The sequence below is a fragment of the Choloepus didactylus genome, chromosome 19, assembly GCF_015220235.1.
Source record: "Choloepus didactylus isolate mChoDid1 chromosome 19, mChoDid1.pri, whole genome shotgun sequence".
NCBI classification, from domain to species: domain Eukaryota; kingdom Metazoa; phylum Chordata; class Mammalia; order Pilosa; family Megalonychidae; genus Choloepus; species Choloepus didactylus.
Window position 1 is genome coordinate 64,977,226 of NC_051325.1, and position 21,982 is coordinate 64,999,207.

Consider the following 21,982-nt stretch of genomic DNA (forward strand, 5'->3'; position numbering starts at 1 on the left):
ACTCACATCACACACACACTCACACCCTTCAGCAAACTACCTGCTCACCCACCCGTGCACACTCATGCACACTCACACCACCACACAATACACACACACCCATCAAGAGATCACCTGCTCACCCACTTGTGCACACTCCCACACCTCAAATATGTGTATACACACCCAGCAGACCACACCCACTACACACTCACACCCGCCACACGCACTCACACTCATGATGGCACTTGCGATGACCGAGTTGGCTGGTCAGCAGCCGCCCTTTCAGAGTGGGGCACTAAAACCCAGTTTTGCCTGTTTGTTTTGATTTTAGGTTTTTGTGCATCTAAAACAACACAGCCGAACAAAAATATAATGAAGCCACCCAGTTTAAAGTTTCCAATAGGCACATAAAAAAGGCCAAAAAAACACGTGACATTAATTTTAATAACATATTTAATTAACCCAATATAATCAAAATATTATCACTTCATATAAGTATAATCAATGTAAGAAACTGTTAATGAGAGGGTTTATTTTTTTCTAAGTGACTGAAGTAAGGTGTGTATTTTACACCTCCAGCATACCTCGATTCAGACAAAATTTTTATCAGAAATATTTGATTTGTAGATTTCACAAAATTCACAATTGAAAATGTACATTCACATGCCTAAGTTGTTTTAAACACACTGAAGTTTCTGATCACTGAACTGGGTTCAGTTTTAAAACTTAAATCAAGTAAAGGTAAAAGTTCCTCGGTGGCCCTGGCCACATCTCAGCTGCTCTGAGCCTGGGGCGGGTGGCAGCTGCCGCATGGCTCGAGTGGCTCTGCATGGCTCCCGTGGCTCCGCGTGTCTCAGCGTAGCTCCGTGTGGCTCCTGTGGCTCCGCATGGCTCCCGTGGCTCCGCGTATCTCAGCGTGGCTCTGCGTGGCTCTGCGTGGCTCCTGTGGCTCCATGTGGCTCCCGTGGCTCAGCGTGGCCCCGGGAGCAGGGAGCTGGGGTCAGAGGCTGCAACCCTGCAGCCGCACCTGCAGGCAACCCACAGGTGGGGGTAGCCTCTGAGCTCAGAGGGCCTCGGCCGCCCTGGGGCCTGTCACGTCCTGCCGCAGAGGGGGCACCTGTTTGAGCTGCACTCCCCGCACCACCTGCCTCAGAAACGTTTCCCTAGAGAACCCTGCACACCCCCCGGGAGCCCTATTCTGCATGCGCAGCTCTCCTCAGGGGTGCTGGCCCTGCTCCCCTCCTTCCCGTGTGCCGGCCTTTCCCGCCACCGCACCCCTGCACGGCTGCTCACAACCCCCCACCTGGGTGGGGTCCACGCACCCTCAGGTCTAGCCTCGGGGAAGGCCCCAGACCCGCAGTGAGGCTCGGGCCTGGTTCCGGAGGCGAGGCCAGTCCCTCCTAAACACAGGTTGCGCGGGGCCAGGCTGTGGCCAACGACCCTGTTGCGGGCACCTCGAAGGGCCCCGATGCATCCCCAACAGCGCAGAGGCGCAGCTCAGGGGCCCGGCGGGTGAAAGAAGAAGGTGGGGACTGCACAGCAGCCATGTTCACCAATGTGGGGACCCCTGCCCCAGGGCCTGCCGTGACGTGTGGCTATCGTCTCCCCTCCTGGAAACGTGGGCAACCCGACCCTCAAGAGCTGGGGGCAGGAGGAGTGAGGGTCCGGCCAGGGCCTGGCAGGGGTCTGGAGTCTTTGTAGGTGCCCTGGGCCCTCATGGGGGCTGGGGTCCTCACAGGTGGCCTGGGTCCTCATGGGGGGCTGGGTGCAGGCCCCACCCATGGTCCCACCCCCAGGTCCCCCTGTGGACTCACAGGCCGTGTGGGGTGAGCAGGGGTCTGGGCTGGTGCTCAAGGCCCAGGAAACCTGGGTGCAGACCCCGGCTACCACTTGCTGGCAGGGGTCCTGGTGCCTGGTGTCCAGCCTGTGAAATGGGCGTCCCTTCTTTCATCCTAAGCCAAATTTGTGAAACCTCACCTTGTGGGCCACAGATAACACTTGGGGAGACAGAGACAGCGCAGCCCCTTGCCTGGGGTAGGGGCTGGATAATAAACCAGCAGGGGTGCCTCGGGGGCGGGGGCTGAAGGGTGCAGCCCGCAGTGGCCAGTGAGGGCTGCTCCGTGAGAGGGACGATGGGCTGGGACCCTGAGGGCAGGAGACGAGAGCTGGGTGGAAAGCTTCCAGAACAGACGCCGCCTGGCAGAGGCACAGAGAGGACAGACCTCGGGGCAGGGGTGGAGGGGCAGCAGGTCCTGTCCTGGTCCCCGGAACCCGTGACGAGGTTGAGGACTGGGAGGCGGAGAGGACTGGGTTACGAAGGAGGGAGTGTGAGGTCAGCAGTGGCTGCCCGGTGACCCAGGGAGGGGACGGGCGAGGAGCACAGCTGCCCGAGCAGTGGCCACACCCAGCTTCCGCCCAGTGGGGCCCGTGTTGGACTTTGGCGCCCAGAACCTTAAGGGATAGGTGTGGGTTGTCCGACGCCGCCGTGATGGTGGTGGCCTGTTACAGCAGCCGCAGGAAACGCCAGGGACGGGAGCACAGGTGTTGCACGAGGCCAGCGAGTCACTGAAGGTCAGTGCAGGACGGTGAGGCCGTCTGGTCGGTTTTTAAACCCGAGCACCAGCCGGGACGCCGACCCCACCCCTGCCTTTCCTGCTGCTCCGCCACGTTGTCGTGTTGGCTCACGGACCCTCGCCCGGCTGCTGCCTGTGTGCTGGCCCTGGCAGCGGGCACTGGGTCATGGGGGCTGGCGGCCGGGTGCTGCCCTCTATGCAGCCTCCTCCAGGAAGGCCTCCAGCTAGTGGGGGAGCAGCAAGGACAGGCCGTGAGGGGCTGTGGCCATGGTTCTTGGGGTGCTCAACCTGCCACGGGTCTGAGCCGAGCAGGCACTGGGGCCCGGGTTTCCAGTCCTTCCCCCGTGCTCTCAGGAGCAAAGTCTTCTGTCCGGAAGCACCGCCAAAGCTGCACAGTTAATAATTGTTGTCAACAGGCTCTGCACTTTCAGCAGCCGCCTTGCACGTGGCTTCCCTCCACCTCGGTGAGCCCCGTCGGGCTGGTTGGCTCATCCTTGGATCCATTAATAAAGCTTTATGTGCTTCACCCAGAGCTGAGCATTCATGACTTTCTGAAGGGTCCCTCCTTGGGGAATGATGGTGCGTAAATATGTGCACTGCTGTGTGTTTGACACAGAACTGATGGACTCCCCAAAGCAGCAACAGGGATGGACTTGGAGGGGAGTGAAATTCCATCCTCCAGCCACACAGGGGCTCTGCGTGCAGGCAGTGAGGGGAGAGACAAACACTCAGGTTCCACGAAGGCTACGGACATGAAAGCTTACCTGTGCAGGTCGGGGAGGGAGGGGCTCACCTGTGCAATTCAGGGAGGGAACGGCTCACCTGTGCAGGTCTGGAGCTCAGGACCTGCCCCTTCCGGCACCAACACCCCCTCCCAAAAGCCATAAAGCTACTCCCACTTTTGTTTGGGCTGTTGCCACTCAGGCTTCAGCTGCCTGTCCGTGGCTACAGTAAAACTCTCTCCAATTGAGCTTTGATCTCTTCCCAGTCAAAAAACCTAAAGCTGTGCAGTTCAGGGAGGGAGGGGCTCACTTGTGCAGGTTGGGGAGGGGGGCTCACCTGTGCAGATCGTGGAGGGAGGTGCTCACCTGTGCACATCAGGGAGGGACGGGCTCACCTGTGCAAGTCCAGAGCTGAAGACCTGCCCTGGGCACCACAGGCTGGTGGCCATTGTGTTTTCTGCCCTAATGATTTGACTGGTATTTAATCTGCCCTGCACGGGATTTACCTGGTTTTCAGGTGCTTTGAAAAGAGGTTTACCTGGGGAGGGCTGGGGGAGGGGCTCTGACTCATAAGACCCGTTGCAGTCGTTTCAGGCAGTGGTTGAGTGCGGCTGTGCTTGCTGGAAGGTGTCCCTGTGTCTCCTTATGCCCAGCTCAGGGCCTGCACCTGCCACAAAGAGGTAAGGCTCTCGTCTCACATGCCACCTGCCCAGCCTCGTGGGGAGGCTGGTCCGGGGCTTTCCAGGCTGCCAGGGAAGCAGGAGGGCAATTCTAATAAAAGTAAGCACCTCATCTAGCGTTTCCTCACATGCAGAAGCCAAATGGGGAAAGTTCGCTCTCAAAAGTGCTTCCTGGCCTGGTAATTTTCCGGAGCTGACACTCCTCTCGAGGGGCCGGAAGGATACATAGTTCCTGCACTTCAACCAGAAATGTTCCTGCCCGGCCGGAAGCCGCCGCCACCGGAGCAGCAGAAGCTGGAGCGTGACCCAGGGCAGCTCGGCGGAGGCCGTGGGTGGGGGCGGCGGCTGCCGGGGCTGGGGGTGCACCCCCGCTGGGGTGAACCGAACAGCGCTCCAGCCCCCAGCCCTGCCCCCACCGCTCATACCATGTGGGTCTCTGGACACACGCGTGGCAGCGACAAGGGACAGAGCTCTCTGGGGGAGGCTCAGCATCCTGGCCGCAGGTGGGAGAGAGTGAAGGGTTAAGTTGTTTTCACCCTTGGAGGGGTCTGATGGGGGGTGAGTGCCTTTTGTTGGGAAGGATGGATCTGCAAACATAGGCCAGGAATGAGGCCCCGTAGGGCTCTGGTGCAGGGCGGGACTGACAGGCTGTTCAGCAGAGCTGGGTCCAGCTTTCCGGAGGTGAAACCTGAGCCAAACCCAAGCAAAAAAGAAAGAAGTTTTAGGCTGATCCATGTCCCAATTGCTCCCCCTCCCTTCAGGGCACCCAGGGGGTGGCAGTGCCCACGTGGCTTCTTCGGCCAATGGAAAGCATCGGGTGGGAGCCTTTGGACTCTGTGCAGGGCTCAGCCCACCCCCCGCCCCGGTGACACCTTTCAGCGCCTCCCGATGGCGCTCATGTGCTTGCTGGGTCCTTGGACCTGTTTGTTACGCAGCATAACCTGCTCTTTTCTGAGTGCTACACCTCAGAACACAACAACCCCAGAAGCGCCACTAACCCAGCCCCGATTCTGTATTGGGATATTTTTAAAGGATGCTTTTATCCTTGTTATCCAAATACCAAATGAGAGAAATGACTATCCAGCCGCACTCGGCTAGTTCCACCAGGAAGAGCAGATTTCCCCAGAATCCGGTACCCGAGAGGACACATCAAACCATCATCAGGCAAGACCCAGGGGAAGCGGGGCCTCACACGTGGACTAGCTCCGGCAACAACTCTGCCAGAAACACCAAACAGGACACAATGGCAGAAGCTCCCCAGATGGGGCCACTGGGGGGGGTGCCCCAGCCTCTGCGCCCCTCACCTGAAATCGAGGTAAAGGAAGTGTCCATGCAAACACCTGCCTAGGAGCTCAGCTTTAATTACAAGCCATCTCCGCAGTCCCAGGCAACGGGACCCATGGTTCTGCCCGCCCAGCCCGGCAAGGCCACTGTCCCGGGCAGCAGGAGAGCAAGTGCAGGCCAGGGGCATTTGCGGGCCGCCAGGCCTCCAAGGAGCATTTTCCAGTCATCAGAGTCACCAGGAATGGTGGTGACATCACCGGGAATGGTGTCAACCACCCCACCAAGCACAATGAAATTCCCGTTGTTTTCCATCCTTCAGTTTATCCTTTAACGTGCCCCAAACCCAAGACAAACCATGAAACACGAGGAACAGTAAACCCCAGGGCAGCCTCCTTCCTGTAGGCCAGGGCCGCAAGGCCAAAGCCAGTCCTGGCAAGAACCTTTCACGCCGGCCCGGCCCTGCCCAGGGTGTGGGCCACCCAGGCACCCTCCCGGCATGGCACGGTGCACGTGGGGGTGCTGTCGGGCCGTGAGCCCCAGAGTCTGGGAGACGGTCTCGGGGAAGTGGGGGCAGCCATGGGCACCCAAGGCAACTTGGCCGTGAGAGGCCTCTGCGCCCACCCTACACCGCCTCGAGCCGGACGGGCCTTCGCACAGTGAAGCCGCCAAGTTGAGTTTGGGTCACGCAGGGGCTGCTCAGAGATGGTTGGTTCAGAGCAAGGAGCCCAAGGGGTGACGGCAGTTACATGGTGTGATGGCGCCAGCCCCCTCCTGCCCCCATCGGCCTGGCCCCCCTTAAGGCACCCACCCCTTCATGGCACCTCGGGGCCCTGGCTGTCAGACGGGGTCTGGCAGAGCCTGGGGTGAGTCGAGGGGTGTCAGGGGAGGGGCTGCAGGTGGGGAAACAGCCCCCAACCCTGCACACACACCACCACAGCAGTTCTGCTTCTCTCTGCCTTCCTGGGTAAGGGTTCAATTCTGTCGCTTTAGAAGTGAGGAAACTGAGGCTGGGGAAGGGCTATGAACTGCCCAGAGCCCTCAGGAATCGCGAGGGGCTTGCGGACCTCAGGGGCTCTGCAGCCAACACCCCCAGCCCCCAGGCTCGGGCCTTGCCCTCCCTGCTTCCCGGGGCTCTGTCCCCAGGCTGGGGGTCCCGGGCTCTCTGCGGCTTCACCCCAGGAGAGGACATCTGGGAGAGGCGCGCAGACTTCCCTGCGGTTCCTGGGGGCCACTGGATGCCCCCAGGTCACGGGCAGCAGCGTCGGTGCCCCCTCCCGCCGCAGCCTGCGCCCCCCCCCACCCCTACCCCCTACCCTGAGCCTCCAGGCCTTGTTTTCTGATGACACCACTGAATCACCACCCAGGACTCCCCACGGCCTCCAGCCCTGTGGTCCCCCAACCACAGTGGGTGCCCCGCTGCTGGCCCAGCCCCTGCTGGAGGTCCCACTGGCTCCAGAGACCTTCGGAGCCAAGCCCGACACTCCCCCCATTCCCCCCCACCTGCTGGCTCCGTCTCCCTCCCCTCACAGCCGACCCTCCCCTCGCCCACTGCCTCTGGGCTGGAAGCCAGTCTGGGGCGCACCTCCCAGACACCCCAGTGGCCCCTCCACCACCCTGTCCCCCCGGACTCCCTGGTCCCCTCCTGGTCCCCCTCCCTCCCCACTGCCCCTCTCGCCCTGTCAGCCCCCTCTGTGCGGCTCTCAGAGCAACCTCCCCACACGCCCCTCTAATCAGCCCCCAGGCCAGTTCACAGTCTCCCGGGGCCTCTCCTGCCCCTTGGAGAACAGTCGGCCCCTGACCGCGTGCTGGGGGGACTCGGGCTGTGGGGGGGCCCCACACTCGGTGGTCACCGTCACCACCACCATCATCGTTGTTGTCGTCATCATCGTCATCGTCGTCATCGTCGTTGTCGTCACCATGCGCCCACAAGGCGAGGGGGACCTCGCCCCGTGTAGACGGCTCTGTGTGGACAGGGTTCAGTGCTCCAAGCTAACTCCTAGGAGTGGCCAGCAGGAGGGGCACCCCAGGACAGGGACCCCGGATGCGAGGCTTACAGGCCGGACCGAGGGAATAACCCCTCCCAGGCCACTCGGAGGCCGTCATCCGTGAGGGTGACGGAAGTATTTACTAGCACCCGGGGTTTCCCGTTTCCCTGATCTCAGGCAACTGGCCGCGAGTCACGCGCCGCTGGGAGCTGGGTCGCCAGGCCCGGCAGCAGCCCCCCCCGCCCAGCCAAGCGCGAAGTCTGCAGCCCTGAACCCCACCCAGCGCGAGATCCGCAGGTGCCCCCGAGACAGCAACACCCACCTCAGGACCCCTCGGCCCCCCCGCTCACTCCAGCCGCCCCCTGCGTCCCTCCGGGCCTGGGGCTGTCAGGCGCTTTCCCCCCAACCCAGCAGAACCCCCCACCCCCAGTGCCTCTGTCCTCGGCCCCGTTGGACTTCCTCAGCAGCCTGTCCTGTTTCCCCCGAGCTCCCAGGGGAGCCCCTTCTCTGCTCCGGCCTGGTAAAGGGCCCCCCACAGTGGGGCTGGACGCTCTCTCATGTCACCCCAGCGGCTCTGAGGGGTCCGTGCAACAACTAACTTCATTGCAAGGAAGGAACCCCCAGGTGCGGAGCCTCACCAGGGTCACCCCTGAGTGTCCCGGGGCCCCTCCCCACTCGAGGCCATGCAGGCCCCTCTAGACCAGTGGGAGAGGAGGGTCAGTGTCACATGGAGCTCACCCGCTCGAGCCAGCGCTCCCGCGGGCTTTGACCCACACACAGCGACCTGCGCTCGCGACTCGCAGTGTCCACCAGCCGGAAGCCCTGCCCAGCCCACCCCAGCCCTGGCAGCACCGCTCCGTGCGCTGGCCCTATGGTTTTGTGTGTTTGGGGGTGATAAAGTAGACACCTCATAAATTGGGCCATTTCAACCATTTTCACATGTGCAATTCGAGTCACGAATTACATTCACCATTTTGCAGCCATCATTGCTGTGTATTCCCCAAACATTCTCATCACCCCAAAAAGAAACCCTGCACCCATCAGTGACTCCCCACCCCCACCCCTGGAGCCTGCACTCTGACATTAAACTTTTTATCATTATGAGGTGGTCCACTTAATCTCGAATAGCACTTGTTTGCTTAAAGACTGGTTCCCCCAGTGTCATCAGACCACATGTTTTCATTGCTCAAGATACACCTGGTGGACATTTTGATATCTTTTATGTTTGGTTTTTCTATGCCCTGAGGCATCAGTCTTCTCAGTAAATATCATTGCTTGATTTCGGAAGCCCAGCGCAACCACTTCCTGTCGGGGCTGGGTCCCTCGGCACATACCTCATTGAGACTCTACGTGCGTTTCCACTGTCTACGCCACATGCTTATCTCCAGTTGTCCGTTCTTTATTTGTAATCCCTTTTGATTTAGTTTGGACTGACTAAGGTCTTTAGTCACTCTTCTGGTTTGGAAGTTATTCCGTAACCATTTATTTTACTGGTTACCCTATAAACATTTTACAACTGTTTTATTGAGATATAATTCACATACCGTATAAATCATCTATCTAAAGCCTACAGTTCTGTGACTTTTAGTGTAGTTACAGAGGTTTGCAGCCATCACAGCAACCTAAGTTGAGACATTTTCATCAGACCCCAAAGAAACCCAAGTCTGTTGGCGATCACACCCCACGCCCCACCCCAGGCCTGGGCACCGCTGGTCCTCGTCCTGGGTCTATTGATCGGCCTCTTGGTACACATCGTGTCGACAGAGTCAGACAATATGTGGCTTTGGAGTCTGGTATCTTCACTGAGCATCTCGTTTCCAAGGTCCGTGCCTGTCGTAGCGTGTGTCAGGGCTTCCTTCCTTCTACGTGGCCGAAAAACATTCCGCTGTGCGGTCTACAGCGGTTTGCTTATCTAGTCATCACACAGTGACTGTTTGGTTGTTTCCTCTTTTACCCACAGTGACTAAAACTGCTCTGAACACTTGCCTACAGGTTTCATGTGGATGCACATTTCCATTTTCTCCTGGGTATGTGCCTGGGAGTAGACTGCCGGGCGATGGGGTGACCGCGTTCAACATCTTCAGGAACTGCCGGGATGTCCTTCCAAGGGGCTGCACCATTTTCCCTTCCCATCAGCCATGGAGGGGGTTCCAGTTTCTCACATCCTCCCCAGCGTCTGCCTTTTTCACTCTGGCCGTCTCCACAGGGGCAAAGTGTCTCTTTGTGGTTTTGATTTGCATCGTCCTAATGGCTAATGGTGCCAGGCATCTTTCCGCGTCATTACTGGCTATATGTGTATTTTCCTTAGAGAAATGTCTAATCAGATCCCCTGCCCATTTTATATTGGATTATTTGTCTTTTTATTGTTGAATTTTAAGAGTTTTTATTCTAGTTACAAGTCCCTTATCAGATATTTCATTAGCAAAATTTTCCTCCCATTCTCTGCTTGTCTTTTCACTTTTTTAATGGTGTTCTTTTAAAGCACACAGGCTTTAAATTTTCATGGAATCCAATCTATGTGTTTTGTTTTACTCTGTGACTTCTGTGCTTAGTGACACAATGAAGAAACCACTGTCTATTCCAAAGTCCTGAAGATTTACTCCTAAATTTTTATGCAACAGTTTTATAGTTTAACTCTCAAATTTGGGTCTATGATACATTTTGATCTATTTCAAGATTATTTGACTACTGTGGGTTGTTTCATTCCCAAATGAATTTTAGGATGAGCTTATCAATTTCTACCCCCCCCAAAAAAAAAAGCTAGCTGGGATTTTTGTTGGGTTTGTGCCCTACTTGTAGATCCATTTGGGGTGTTTTGCCATCTGAACAAATATTAAGTCTTCTGATCCATGACCCGGCTGCCTTTCCATTTATTTATAACTTCTTCAATTTATTTTAACAATGTTGTATAGTAGTTTTCAGTGTACAAGTTTTATTTTGTTAACTTTATTCCTAAATTTTTATTCTTCTTGGTGCTATCTTAAATAAAATTGATTTCTTAATTTTACTTTTGGCTTGTTTATTGTTAGTGGATAGAAATGCAACTGACTTTAGTATGTTCATCTTGTATCCTGCACCTGCTGAGATCTTAGAGGGTTTTTTTTTATTTCGCAGGATTTTCTAGATATAAGATCATGCCACCTGGGAATAAAGATAGGTATTTTTTTTTTCCTTTCTAATCTAGATGCATTTTTAAACTTTTTATTTTGATATAATTTCAAACTTCCTTACAATAAAAAAAAACACAGAGAACTACAATATATCCCACCCACCAACTGTGCCAAAGGTTCCTATTTCTCTACATCCTCTCCAACACTTGTAATTTTCCATTTTTTTTTATTAATAGCCATTCTAGTGAGTGGGAGATGGTATCTCGTGGTTTTGAATTGCATTTCCCCAATGGTTAATGAGGTTGAGCAACTTTTCGTATACTTCTCGGCCATTTGAAAATCTTCTTTGGAGAAGTGGCTATTCAGTTCTTTGCTCATTTCTTAATGTCTTGTTGAGTTGCAGCAGTTCTTCATCTGTTCTGGATATTAAACCCTTATCAGATACACAGTTTCCAAATACTTTCTTCCATTCTGCAATTGTCTTTTCACTTTCTTCATAATGTTCCTTGATGCACAAAAGTTTTTAATTTTCATGAAGTCCAATTTTTCTATATTTTCTTTTGATGCTCATGCTTAAATTTAGGTCTTTGGTCCTATATTTTTCTTCATGTGCAATACCATTTATGTAATTTTTTCAATTACATACTTATTAATTTCCCGTGGAACAAATATATGTGCAATTATAAAGAAAATGGACTGGAAAGATACATTAAAATTGTTTTTTTTTAATTACTTCATCAAATAAAAAAACATTTCCAAACAAAACAAAGCAAAGCAATGGGAAAAACAAATATCCTGAAATAACTTCATTCCTTCCAATATACTCCTACTATACCAAAAGAAAATTTACAAACCATAGTCACACCTGGTCCATTTTGAGTTAATGTTAGTATATGGTGTGAGGTAGAGATCCAACTGTATTCTTTTGTGCATGGATATCGTTTTCCCAGCCCCATTTGTTGAAAAAAACCATCTTTTCCTCATTGAATGGTCTTGTTGAACGTCACTTGGCCGTAGATGTTTAGGTTTATTTCTGGGCCTTCAGTTTTCTCCCACTGGTTCACAGTCTGTCCTTATGTCAGCACCACACGGTTTTGATCACAGTAGCTTTGTAGTAAGCTTTAAATCAAGACTGTGGGTCTTCAAACTCTGTTCTTTTTCAAGACTGTTTTGAGTATTCTGGGTCCATTGACTCCAAAGGGTATGGGGATAGGTTTTTCCATTTCTGCAAAACTGCTTTGAGATTTTGATAGGGATTGCATCAGGTCTGAAGGTTGCTTTGGGTAGTGTTGCCATCTTGAAGATACAGTGTCTCCCCATCCATGAACACAGGCTGTCTTTCTATTTATTTGGTCTTCCTTAATTTCTTTCAGCAAGGTTTTGCAGTTTTCAGTCCACGAATCTCATGCGTCCTTGGTTAAATTTATTCTGAGTAATTTTTTTTTTAATACAATTGGAATTGGAATTGTTTTCTTAATTTCCTTTTTTGGATCATTCATTGCTGGTGTTTAGAAAAACAACTGCTTTTTGCGTTTTCATTTTGTATCATGCAACTTTGCTGAATTCATTAACTCTAACAGTTTTTTTGTGTGTGTGGATTCCTCATGGTTTTCTACATAAGATCTTCTCATCTGCAGATAGAGATAGTTTCCCTCTTCCTTTCCAATTTGCATGCCTTTTGTTTCTTTCTCTGGCGTAGTCGCCCTGGCTGTGGCTTTGTAGGATGCCAAGCTAACAGACGCCGCCGGGTGGGACCCACTCGCAGGCGCGGCCCGGTTCGTCCAGCCTTCTCGGGAAGGGCATGTGGGTCACTTCCAGCTTTCGGCAACTTCGAGTAAGGCCAGTATAAACATTCATGTTACGTAACTTTTTGTTTTTCTTGGCGTGGGTTTGCTGGGTTATAAAGGACGTGTAAGTGTAAAGTGCATGTAAAGAGGCTGCCAAACTGCCTGGCGTGGTGGGCTCACCTGTCGGCACCCCCAGGCAGCGTGGGCGGCGCAGGGCGGACAGAGCCGGGGGCCGGGCGCCCTCGGGCAGCTGGCGGTGCTGGGCTTCCTGCCCGGCTGGCCCACGCCGCTTGTGAGAATCGCGGCCTCCTGCGTGGCGAGCAGGGCCTGGCTAGGCCTGGGCCGCAGACAGGGACCCGTCCCAACCGGTGCCGGAGCAAAGGCTGAACCCGAGGGGCCGCAGCTCAGACGGGCAGGAAAGACACTTTCCTGGGGACTCGAGGGGGGCCCCACCAGGCGGGGGTGGGGGGCTTCCAGGTTAAGGAAATAGGGAGAGGTGGGGCAGGGGCAGTGGCTGGGTCCCCCGTGGGTGCCGGGCACCCCCAGAAGGAAGGGAGAAGCAGGGGAAGGGGGGCAGCCCAGATCAGCACGGGCCCCGGGGTGCATGGGGGTCGCCGTCAGACCCGGGACCCCCTCCCTCACCCCCAGTGCCCCCATCAGTGGCTTTCTGTGTTACTTTGCGTGGCTCCCTGTGATCCGATGTGGCCCCTTCCCCTGGGGGCTGTACCCCACCCACCCACCCACATGGCCAGTGTGGAAACTGCCAGGGTCTCCCCACAGTAAGCCTTCTCTGGGGGTCCCAGTACTGGAAGGGGAGGGGCATCCTTCTGTGGGTGTGGGGCTGGTGGGGGCCACGTGTGGAGCTGGGGTCACAAGACGTGAGGGACCTGAACCAGGAGGAGGTGGCATGGGAAGGAGTGGGGGGGAGGGGGAGCGGCAGTTGGGGGGATAGACACAGAGGCAGTGAGGAGGGGGCTCGGCAGAGCAGAGCTGCAGGGTCAGGGGCTGGGGCCAGAGGACGGGCTGAGCTTCCTTCCTGAGGTGCGGACTGATGCCCAGGGGGCCCAGCCGGGGGACTCAGGAAGAGACATGCCTGGGGGTGATGGTGGGGAGGGTGCTGGAGCCACGGGGGCGAGGCCACCCAGGGAGCCGGCGCCAACCCCCCAACCCCCAGCCCCGGGGTGCAGCTCGCCTCTGGAGCAAGGCTCTTCTCCTTGGAGTTCCCAAGGCGGAGTCGGACAGGCTCAGAGGACAAGCTGGGGATCAGAGCAGAGCTGGTCCTTCCCCGCTTCCCCCACCCGTCAGGGTCGCCACTGCTGGAAGCTGACATTACTCCCATGCCAGTCCGGATGTGTTATGTCCCCCAAAACGCCATGCTCTTTGATGCAATCTTGTGGGTGCAGACATATCAGCGTTGGTTAGGTTGGAACCTATTGATTGAGGGTTTCCATGGAGATGTGACTCAATCAACTGTGGGCGAGACCTTCGATTGGATGGTTTCCAGGGAGGTGTTGCCCCGCCCATGCAGGGTGGGTGTTGATTGAATCACTGGGGTCCCACAGGAGTGTCCACAGACAGGAGGAGCTGCTGCCCCTGAGAAGGACACTTTGAAGAACACAGGGGCTGAGAGAGGAGCCGGGACACACCCTGGGATCGGCAGACGCCGGCCACGCGCCTTCCTGGCTGACAGGTTTCCTGGACGCCATTGGCCTCCCTTTGGTGAAGGTGCGCTTGTGTTGATGCCTCCATTTGGACACTTTCATGGCCTTCAGACTGTAACTTTGTAACCAAATAAACGCCCTTTGTAAAAGTCAATCCATTTTCTGTTATTTTGCAAACGGCAGCATTAGCAAACTGGAACACCCCCTTTACAGGGCCCCCCCTTTGTGAAACCCTCCCCCTTTGTGGGGTCCTCTACCTCTTTGTGGGGTCCTCCCCACTTTGCAGGGTCCTCTCCCTCTTTGTGGGTTCCTTCCCCCCTTTGCAGGGCCCCCCCATTTGTGGGGCCCCACGATCCTGTATGACATGCCCTCTTAGTAACGATGCAGGTTGACACCCCCCAGTTCTGAGCCCTCTCCACCCCGTCTGACGGCTGCAGGACCCCCACCATGCGTCCCCCCCAGTCCGTCCAGCCATCCCCTACCAACGGACACCCAGGCTGTTTCCAGGGGGCTGGGTCAGGGGCCACGTGCGCTTCACATTTCAGAAGCACCAGATTGTTCCAGCAAAGGTTGGGAAGCAGGGGGGACGGGACCTTTCTCTCCAACCCCCAAGGCCTGGGCACTTTCCCAACTCCTTCTGGGGACCGGGGCCATTTCCCAGGGTGCAGACGAGGGGCACTGGGGGGCCGCATGCGTGGTCCGCGTGGACGAGGGGGCAGGCATGGGGCCAGGAACGGGGGGCCCAGGGTGACCGAGGCAGGGAGAGCGGGGTGGGGGCGAGGAAGGGGGGCTCGTCCTGCAGGTGGGGTCCTGTCCGAGGGGCCACAGGAGCCGCTCAGCAGGGGTGGCGTTGTCTGACTGCCGTCTGGAAAGTTCTGTCAGGCGCTGCGTGGAAACCCTGGGGGGTGCCTGGGTGCGGGGCCCTGGGTCAGGTGGAGATGCCAAGAGGGAGCAGGCCAGGGTCCCCGCAGTCCCCGTGGGGGAATGAGAAGAGGGTCCTGGAAAGAGGGGCGCTGCTCCCCGGAAACATGGGGAGAAGGGGACAGAGGGGAAGGGGGTGCGCCTGACGGAGCTGAGGAGCCGGGCAAGGAGGTGGAAGGTGGGGCAGCGGGCTGTGGGGATCCTGCCTCTTAAGGTGTGGGGGTCTGCACAGAATGGGGTGCAGAGGGGACTGTCACAGGCACTGCGCTGGGCGGGCCCAGGCTCAGACGGGCCTCCGCGGGGCGCTGCCCATTCAGGGGACACGTTTCCGGCCACAGAGCCAGCACAGGGGGGCAGTGACGGGTCAAGAGGGAGAGGCTGGGGTGGCCGGGGTGGTGCTGGGGCCTGCTGCACACGGGGCCTGTCCCCGAGTGGCCCGGACACCCTCAGGCGCTGGCAGGGCCACGAGCCACCCCACTTCCTGAAGGAACACGTCGGCCGGGACAGGAAATTGAGGCGGCTTCTCAAATCCCCTCAGATCTCCATGTTCCTGGTGCTGGAACAGAACACTGAGGCCTCTTCTATCGAGCCAGATAATCACATTTAAACTCCGTGATGGGGAAAATGAAATGCCACCAGGCTCCAGGTGGCAACACGTCCACAGACTTCTAAGGTCTCCCGGCTGCCGTGCTGCGTTCACATCCTCTGGCTTCTCCTGACAACTGACCCTGTGGTGGCCTGGCCAACTGGGCAGGCTGGGGCGGCCTTGGGGGAGCCCACTCCCCAGAAGGCGTCCAAGCAGTGGTGGGCAGGGCCTAGGGGCCTTGGGGAGCCCAGAGGCCTGACTCATGAGGGATGGGGTGCAGAGGGGATCCCACCTCCAGGCACTCAGGGTCTAAAAGAAAGAAGACACATGGCCCCACCAGCCCCTGGAGCAGAGGGGCCCTGCTTGTCCAGCTCCTGGGGAGGTGGGGGCTTGGGGGACTGAGACCCCGAGGGCAGGGCCTGGACACCGGCGCTCACTGAGCTTCCTGATGAAACAACAGAAGCCGAAACACCAGGGCAGGGTCACCAATGATGACGGGCATTTTGAAAGTTTTCATTTAGCAAAAATTAATGTTTTTAACAACCGAAAAACCCTCGAGGCAACATAATTATGCTAGTCAAAGATAATTACAGGATAATCACAGGTGAGGTGGGAGCGGGCGAGAGCCAAGCCCGGCTCCGAGGCCCGTCTGTCGGCCTTGTCCTGGGTCCAGCGACTGCGTGCATAGTTTTATGCAAAGGTAACAGGTAATTTAACTAACCCACGGTCCTTCCAGAATGCGAGACCCCGGCCAAGCGAACCTTCCGCTCCCACCTGCTCCCCGGGCCAGCAGGGTGGGCAATGGAGGGCCTGGGCAGTTCCAGCTGGCAAAGCCACCGGCCTTGTTATGAAAGCCGGGCAGGAAGGCCACACACATGAACCAATCATGAGATCCAAATTACCCTTTGCCGGGAAGTGCCGGGCGGTGTCGGGCTGCCCTGCGGGCTCTTGGGTGTGCAGCCAAGTCCCCGTGTCTGGACAGAGCTCTGCAGGTGGGGGACTGGGCACCCCTCTACCAGCTGCCATGATGCCCAGGCTTGCGGCCCCCAGTGGGGGGTGGGCTTCTCTCCGTGCACCAGGCCTGCCCATCCTTGGGGCCCCCAAGTCTCCCCAAATCCTGTGCACAGAGCCCACGAGCTGCCTGGCTAGGCAGGGAATCCCAGACACCGTCTCCTTTCCTGCCCAAACTCATCTCTAACATCCTGCTCTAAGCACTGACGGAAGTTTCTAGAGAGAAGATGATACCTCCCTGCCCAGACTCAGAAGCCCGAGCTGTTGCCCACACAACACGCCTGAAACCATGTGCCCGCGAAGACGCTCCCCGTTCTCCCATCACGGCCGCCCAATGGGGCGTCTGCACCCATGTGTAAACGCCACACTGTCCACGTGTGACTTCTCCTGTAACCCCGGGGAGCCCCCCTCTGTCCCCCAGCACTTTGGAAGCAGCACAACAGAACCAGGTTCCTGGCAACTACTTTTACATGCACCAGGGTTCCCAAAGCAGACAACTGAGCTGAGACTCGGTCTCCCTGGGAGACCCAGAGAGAGAGGAGGATGGCCGCCCGCTGGCCTGGGGGCCTCCCCACGCTCTGCCCACGGCTGTGTTCCGAGTCGGCGGCTTCCCAGCCCTATAAGACCACAGCCGCGGCCCGCATCGGGGGGTGAGGAGAGCAACGCGGCCTGGGAATGACAGCGTCGCAGACCCCAGTGGCCGAGCGCTCACGGGAGAAGTTGCCGCTATCTCCCGGGGCTCCCACAGGAAACTGAGGCTCAGGGAGGTAACCAAGGGTCGGAGGCCTTGGCCCGCAGGTGGCCGGCCTGTGTGCAGCCCTCCAGCCCCACAGCCCAGCCTGAGGCCCCCAGGGACAGCTCTGCTCCAAGGGCTTCTCTTCCCCTTGGGTGAAATTACAGTTTTGAGGACAGAAAATGCTTTTTGCCATCCATGGACTCTTGTTACCAAAGAAGCCCCCCAGTTCCATCTGACAGCATAACCCTGGGTCCAGCTCTGCCCTCTGAGAAGACTGGCCGCCCCCAGGCTGAGTCTCTCCCTGGGACACCCCATAAGCTGTGTATCGGGGGGCAGCCCACACCCGACTGTGACCCACTAATAAGTCCTCATTGGAATACAGCACTTGGTCTAACCTGCTCTCGCTCTGATACTCTAACATCGAGGACACAGAGCTATGTTTCATCTCGACCCTTTGCCCCCTTAAGCTTCAGCAAAATCCTAACTTTAAACATCTTTTTAAAAAAAAACTTTCTCTGGGACCTGAACTGGGCAGTCACGGCCGGAGGCTTTGCTCCCCATGTTTTCACCCTTCTGAGACTTTCTGTCAATTAGGTTAAAATTACCTTTTTTTTTTAAGTCAAAAAAAGGAAGAACGTTGGCAATTTCAAACAATTCCAGTAATATAGATGCATAACTCACCAAAATAGAAATGACCACAAAGCAGCACGTGATATGAAATTCTAAGTACTCTTTGAATAAGCAATTGTGCAAGGAATAACCACTCCAGGTTGTTTCTGAGTATAACCACTGGACATAGAGGCAGGAGTGGGGTTCTGGGGACCACCCAGGGAGGGGCAGGAGGGGGCATTTCCAGCTTGGCCGTTAACCCTTTCCACCGCGCAGAGCAGGCGGCTCCCTTGCTCTCTCTGCGTCTCTTCTGAGTTTAAGCGACGGGAGTCCCCAGGTGACAACCTCCACGAAGCCAGCAGCGGTCTGCGCGGGGAAAGGAGCCGTCTGCACCCCCGTTGCTCGGGGCGCCTCCAGCAACCGAGTCAGAGGAAAGTAACCGTCCACGGAAAGGGCAGCAAGGCCGTCTCGCACAGATGCCCCAACTCGCGGCCGGGAGCCCCGCAGGGCCCCGGGGCAGCCAGTGGATTTGGCTTCTTCCTCTCTTTTAATTACTTCCTCTCCAAAATAATCCCCTCTGGGAAAGAATTTATTGAGTTCAGAATGTTCCAGGGCACATCCCTGGGCTGCCCTTGTTCCAAAACACAGCAGTGCTCCGCAGGTGACCCCCGGCCCCCCGCCAAGAGCGAGGACACAGTGGGCTCTAGGCACAGCCCTTGGCCCACCCCAGAGCGGCGTCTGCGGTCTGGGTCCCGTCCGGCCCCGTCCAGGCCACGGCCAGCCCCGGCGGCAGGTGTCTCGGGGTCCATGCCCCCTCCCCCCAGGCCTGCGTTTTGCATTAACGAGCCTGAAATGTTTGCTCCCGATTTACCTTTCAAATCCTGTCGGGACTGAGGGCTGCAGAAGTCCCGGTGGGGGGTCGGGGGAAGGGCCATCCCCGAGCTGCCCGGGGCCTCCGGGCCAGCCTCCCCCAGGGGCAGGAGGGGCCTGACAGGGGATGCGGGCGGCGGAGGCAGCGCCGGACACGGGACTTGGAGCGACAGGGGAAACAAGACAGCCGGCTCTCTCCTCCCTCCTCTGGCCTCCGACCCCTTGCTGAGGCCAAAGCCCTTTGCAAACCAGCAGAGAGCAGCTCTCGGCTCCCCAGCAGGCAGCAACGCTTGGCCAGAATTTAATAGCACTTTTTGTTTTCTCTTATCTGATTTTTTATGAACCTCTCTATGGTAATTGACACTGATTTACCTTTTTCAGAATAAATTTATTCTTTTAGTAACTTGTTTAAAGGAAAAATAGTTGTGTAAATTTTAGTTCAGGGAATATACTCTAAAACGAACTTTGGGAAACACTGAGACCAATTCTGCTTCTGACTTTTTGGTTTTGTTTTGTTTTATTCATTTTAAGCTTTGGCTACTTGTTCCCATAACTGGTAATCATATTCTAGAGCCTGAATCTATACGTTTGCTTATTCTAGTTATTACACATCAGTGAGATGATACAGTATTTGTCCTTTTGTGTCTTGCTTATTTCATTCAACCTGATGTCTTCCAGGTTCATCCATGTTGTCACATGTATCAAAACTTCATTCCTTTTTACACCTGAATAATATTCCATCGTATGTATACACCACATTTTGTTTATCCATTCATCGGTTGATGGATACTTGGGTTGCTTTCATCCTTTGACAGTTGTGAATAATGCCGCTATGAACGTCAGTGTGAAAATATCTGCTCGAGTCCCTGCTTGCACCTCTTCTGGGTCCATACGTAGTAGAGGGATTGCCGGGCCGTATGGTGATTCTATACCTAGTTCCCGAAAAACCGCCAAACTGCCTTCCACAGCAGCGGCACCATTTCACCTTCCCACCAACAATGAGTGTGTTCCTGCTTTTCCACATTCTTTCCAACACTCGTAATTTTCCATTTTTCAAATAACAGCCATTCTAGTGGGTGTGAAATGGTATCTCGCTGTGGTTTTGATTTGCGCTTCCCTAATGACTAATGATGTTGAGCATCTTTTCATGTGCTTTTTGGTCATTTGTATGTCTTCCTTGGAGAAATATGTATTAAAGTTCTTTGCCCATTTTTTAATTGGTTTATTTGTCTTTTTGTTGCTGCGATGAAGGATTTCTTTACATATTCAGGATATTGAACTCTTATTGGATATGTAGTTTCTAAATATTTTCTTCCACTATGTAGGATGTGGCTTTATTTTCTTTATAAAGTCCTCTGATGAACAAAGGTTTTTTATTTTCATGAGATCCTATTTATCTATTTTTTCTTCTGTTGCTTGGGTGTAAAGTCTAAGAAACCATTGCCTAACAAAAGGTCCTGAAGATGCTTCCCTAGGTTTTCTTCTAGGAGTTTTGTAGTTCTGGCTCTTATATTTAGGTCTTTGGCTTTTGTATATGGTGTGAGGTAGGGGTCCACTTTCCATCTTTTGCAAATGGAGATCCAGTGTTCCCAGCACAGGCCATTCTTTACCAACTTAGAGGTCTTTGGCCCCTTGTAAATAATCAGCTGGCCGTAAATGTGAGGGATGATTTCTGAGCTCTCAATTTGATTCCATTAGTCTGTATGTCTGTCCTTGTGCCAGAGCCATGCTCTTTTGATTACCGTGGCTTTGTAAGAAGTTGTAAGATGATGAAACATGAGTCCTCCAACTTTGTTCTTTTTCAAGATCGCTTTGGCTATTTGGGGCCCCTTACCCTTCCATATGAATTTGATGATTGGCTTTTCCATTTTTGCAAAGAAGGTGCTGGAATTTTTATTGGGATTGCATTGAACCTGTAAATTGCTTTGGATAGAACTGACATCTTAACAATATTTAGTGTTCCAATCCATCAACACAGAATGTCCTTTGATTTATTTAAGTCTTCTTTGACTTATGTCCAAGTCCTTTACATCTTTGGTTAGATTTATTCCCAGATATTTGATTCTTTTTGTTGCTGTTGTAAATAGAATTTTTTTTTTCTAATTTCTTCTTCCAATTGTTTATTATCTATGTATAGAAACACTACTGATTTTGGGGGTGTTGCTCTTGTACCCCACCACTTTACTCTGACTTTTGAAGTGCTCCTATGGCATCTCCACTGGAAGACCAGCCAGCTTCCACTCACACTCCTCCAGTGACAGGGAGCTCACTACCTCCAAACGGCATCTTTGGGCAGTGCTGACCGTGGGAACTGCTGCTGGGGCAGGTGGACACCTGAGGCCAGGTCCACAGAGTGGCTCAGATTCCCCTCCCTCTTGGGGGCAATATTTGCATAGCCTGCTCCCAACCCCTCCCTGCAGCTCCCCAAGCCTCTCTTCCACACAGAGCACTTCCTCATCCTTGGGGTGGGGCCATCTTCACTCGGAAACAACAGTTGGTGGTTTTGTGTTTTAAAAGGCAGTGCCAGGGAAGGGAGCCTTGCCTGGGTGGGGACGCTTGCAGGAGACAGACTCGAGCCCCTGATGACAACACGGGACCCCAAGCGAGTGGACGTAACCCCACCCCCTGAAGGAAGGAAGGCTATTTCACAAATAACTGTAGGGGTGTGCAGACATTCTCCCAAAAGCCCCAGCACCTCCTTCTCTTCTCTTCTGGGAGCCCCCCCCCCACACACACACAGATAAACACACAGAGGAAGGGGCCAGCCACCCTCCCCACCTCCCTGCCCCACCACTGCAGGCTGCCATGGCTGGGTCACTCTTCCCTTACCCAGTTCATCTCCGACACACACACAAGGGTGAGTTTTGTAGACTTCTTCAAAAATAAATTCATTTCTGAAACCGAAAAGAAAAACGTGGGCCCCTGTTGCAATCCCAGCTGACCGAGCCTCCCACGGGCCAGACTCCGGCCTGCCGGGCTTACTTCATCTACTGTTTCAACAGCCCCCAACTCACAGCAGAGGCCGCTGGGGCTCAGAGAGCTAAGCAGCGGCTCCAGGTCGCAGCGCGGGCCTGAAGGAACTCAGCCTTCCCGCGCGGCTGGGAGGGCCGGGTAGCCCCCTCCCGCCCCCGTGACGCTGCGGACGGAGGAAAGAGGATCGCTGAATCGAAAAAGGCAGCAGCTGGGAAACCCGCAGGTTCCCCGGACGAGGCGCGGCCCTCCCCGTGCGCCCTGCGCGCCCCGGCGCCCGCGCGTCCCCCTTCCCCGGGGCAGCCCCAGGGCGGCGCTCCCGGCGCGATCTGGGAGCCAGACCGAGGCGGGCAGTGACCTTCGCCCAGGCCCCGCTCCCCGCCCGCGGCGCCTCGGTCCCACCGCGCCGGGGTTCGAATCCCGAGTCAGTTCGAAACCCACTCGCCGTGTGGCCAGAGGCGTGGACTTCACCTCCGGCTTCTCCGCTTCCAGGGC

The 21,982-nt window shown here is 55.4% G+C and overlaps 2 long non-coding RNA genes across 4 annotated transcripts; one reads left to right on the top strand and one right to left on the bottom strand.

Moving 5' to 3' along the window:
- Positions 1-455: 455 nt before the first annotated feature.
- On the bottom strand, positions 456-21,959 carry LOC119515878. 3 transcript variants are annotated; one of them, XR_005213165.1, is made up of 6 exons: positions 21,532-21,959; positions 21,347-21,411; positions 4,066-4,645; positions 3,816-3,944; positions 1,797-3,739; positions 456-1,382 (listed from the first exon to the last, which is right to left on the bottom strand). It is a non-coding gene; the product is annotated as an uncharacterized LOC119515878 (long non-coding RNA). The 3 variants fall into 3 exon arrangements; XR_005213166.1 differs by having other exon boundaries at positions 456-1,009; positions 21,347-21,959; XR_005213167.1 differs by lacking the exons at positions 21,347-21,411; positions 21,532-21,959 and adding an exon at positions 18,519-19,229.
- LOC119515879 lies at positions 2,168-5,536 on the top strand. The gene is made up of 3 exons (XR_005213168.1): positions 2,168-2,553; positions 3,863-3,957; positions 4,092-5,536. It is a non-coding gene; the product is annotated as an uncharacterized LOC119515879 (long non-coding RNA).
- Positions 21,960-21,982: the final 23 nt, after the last annotated feature.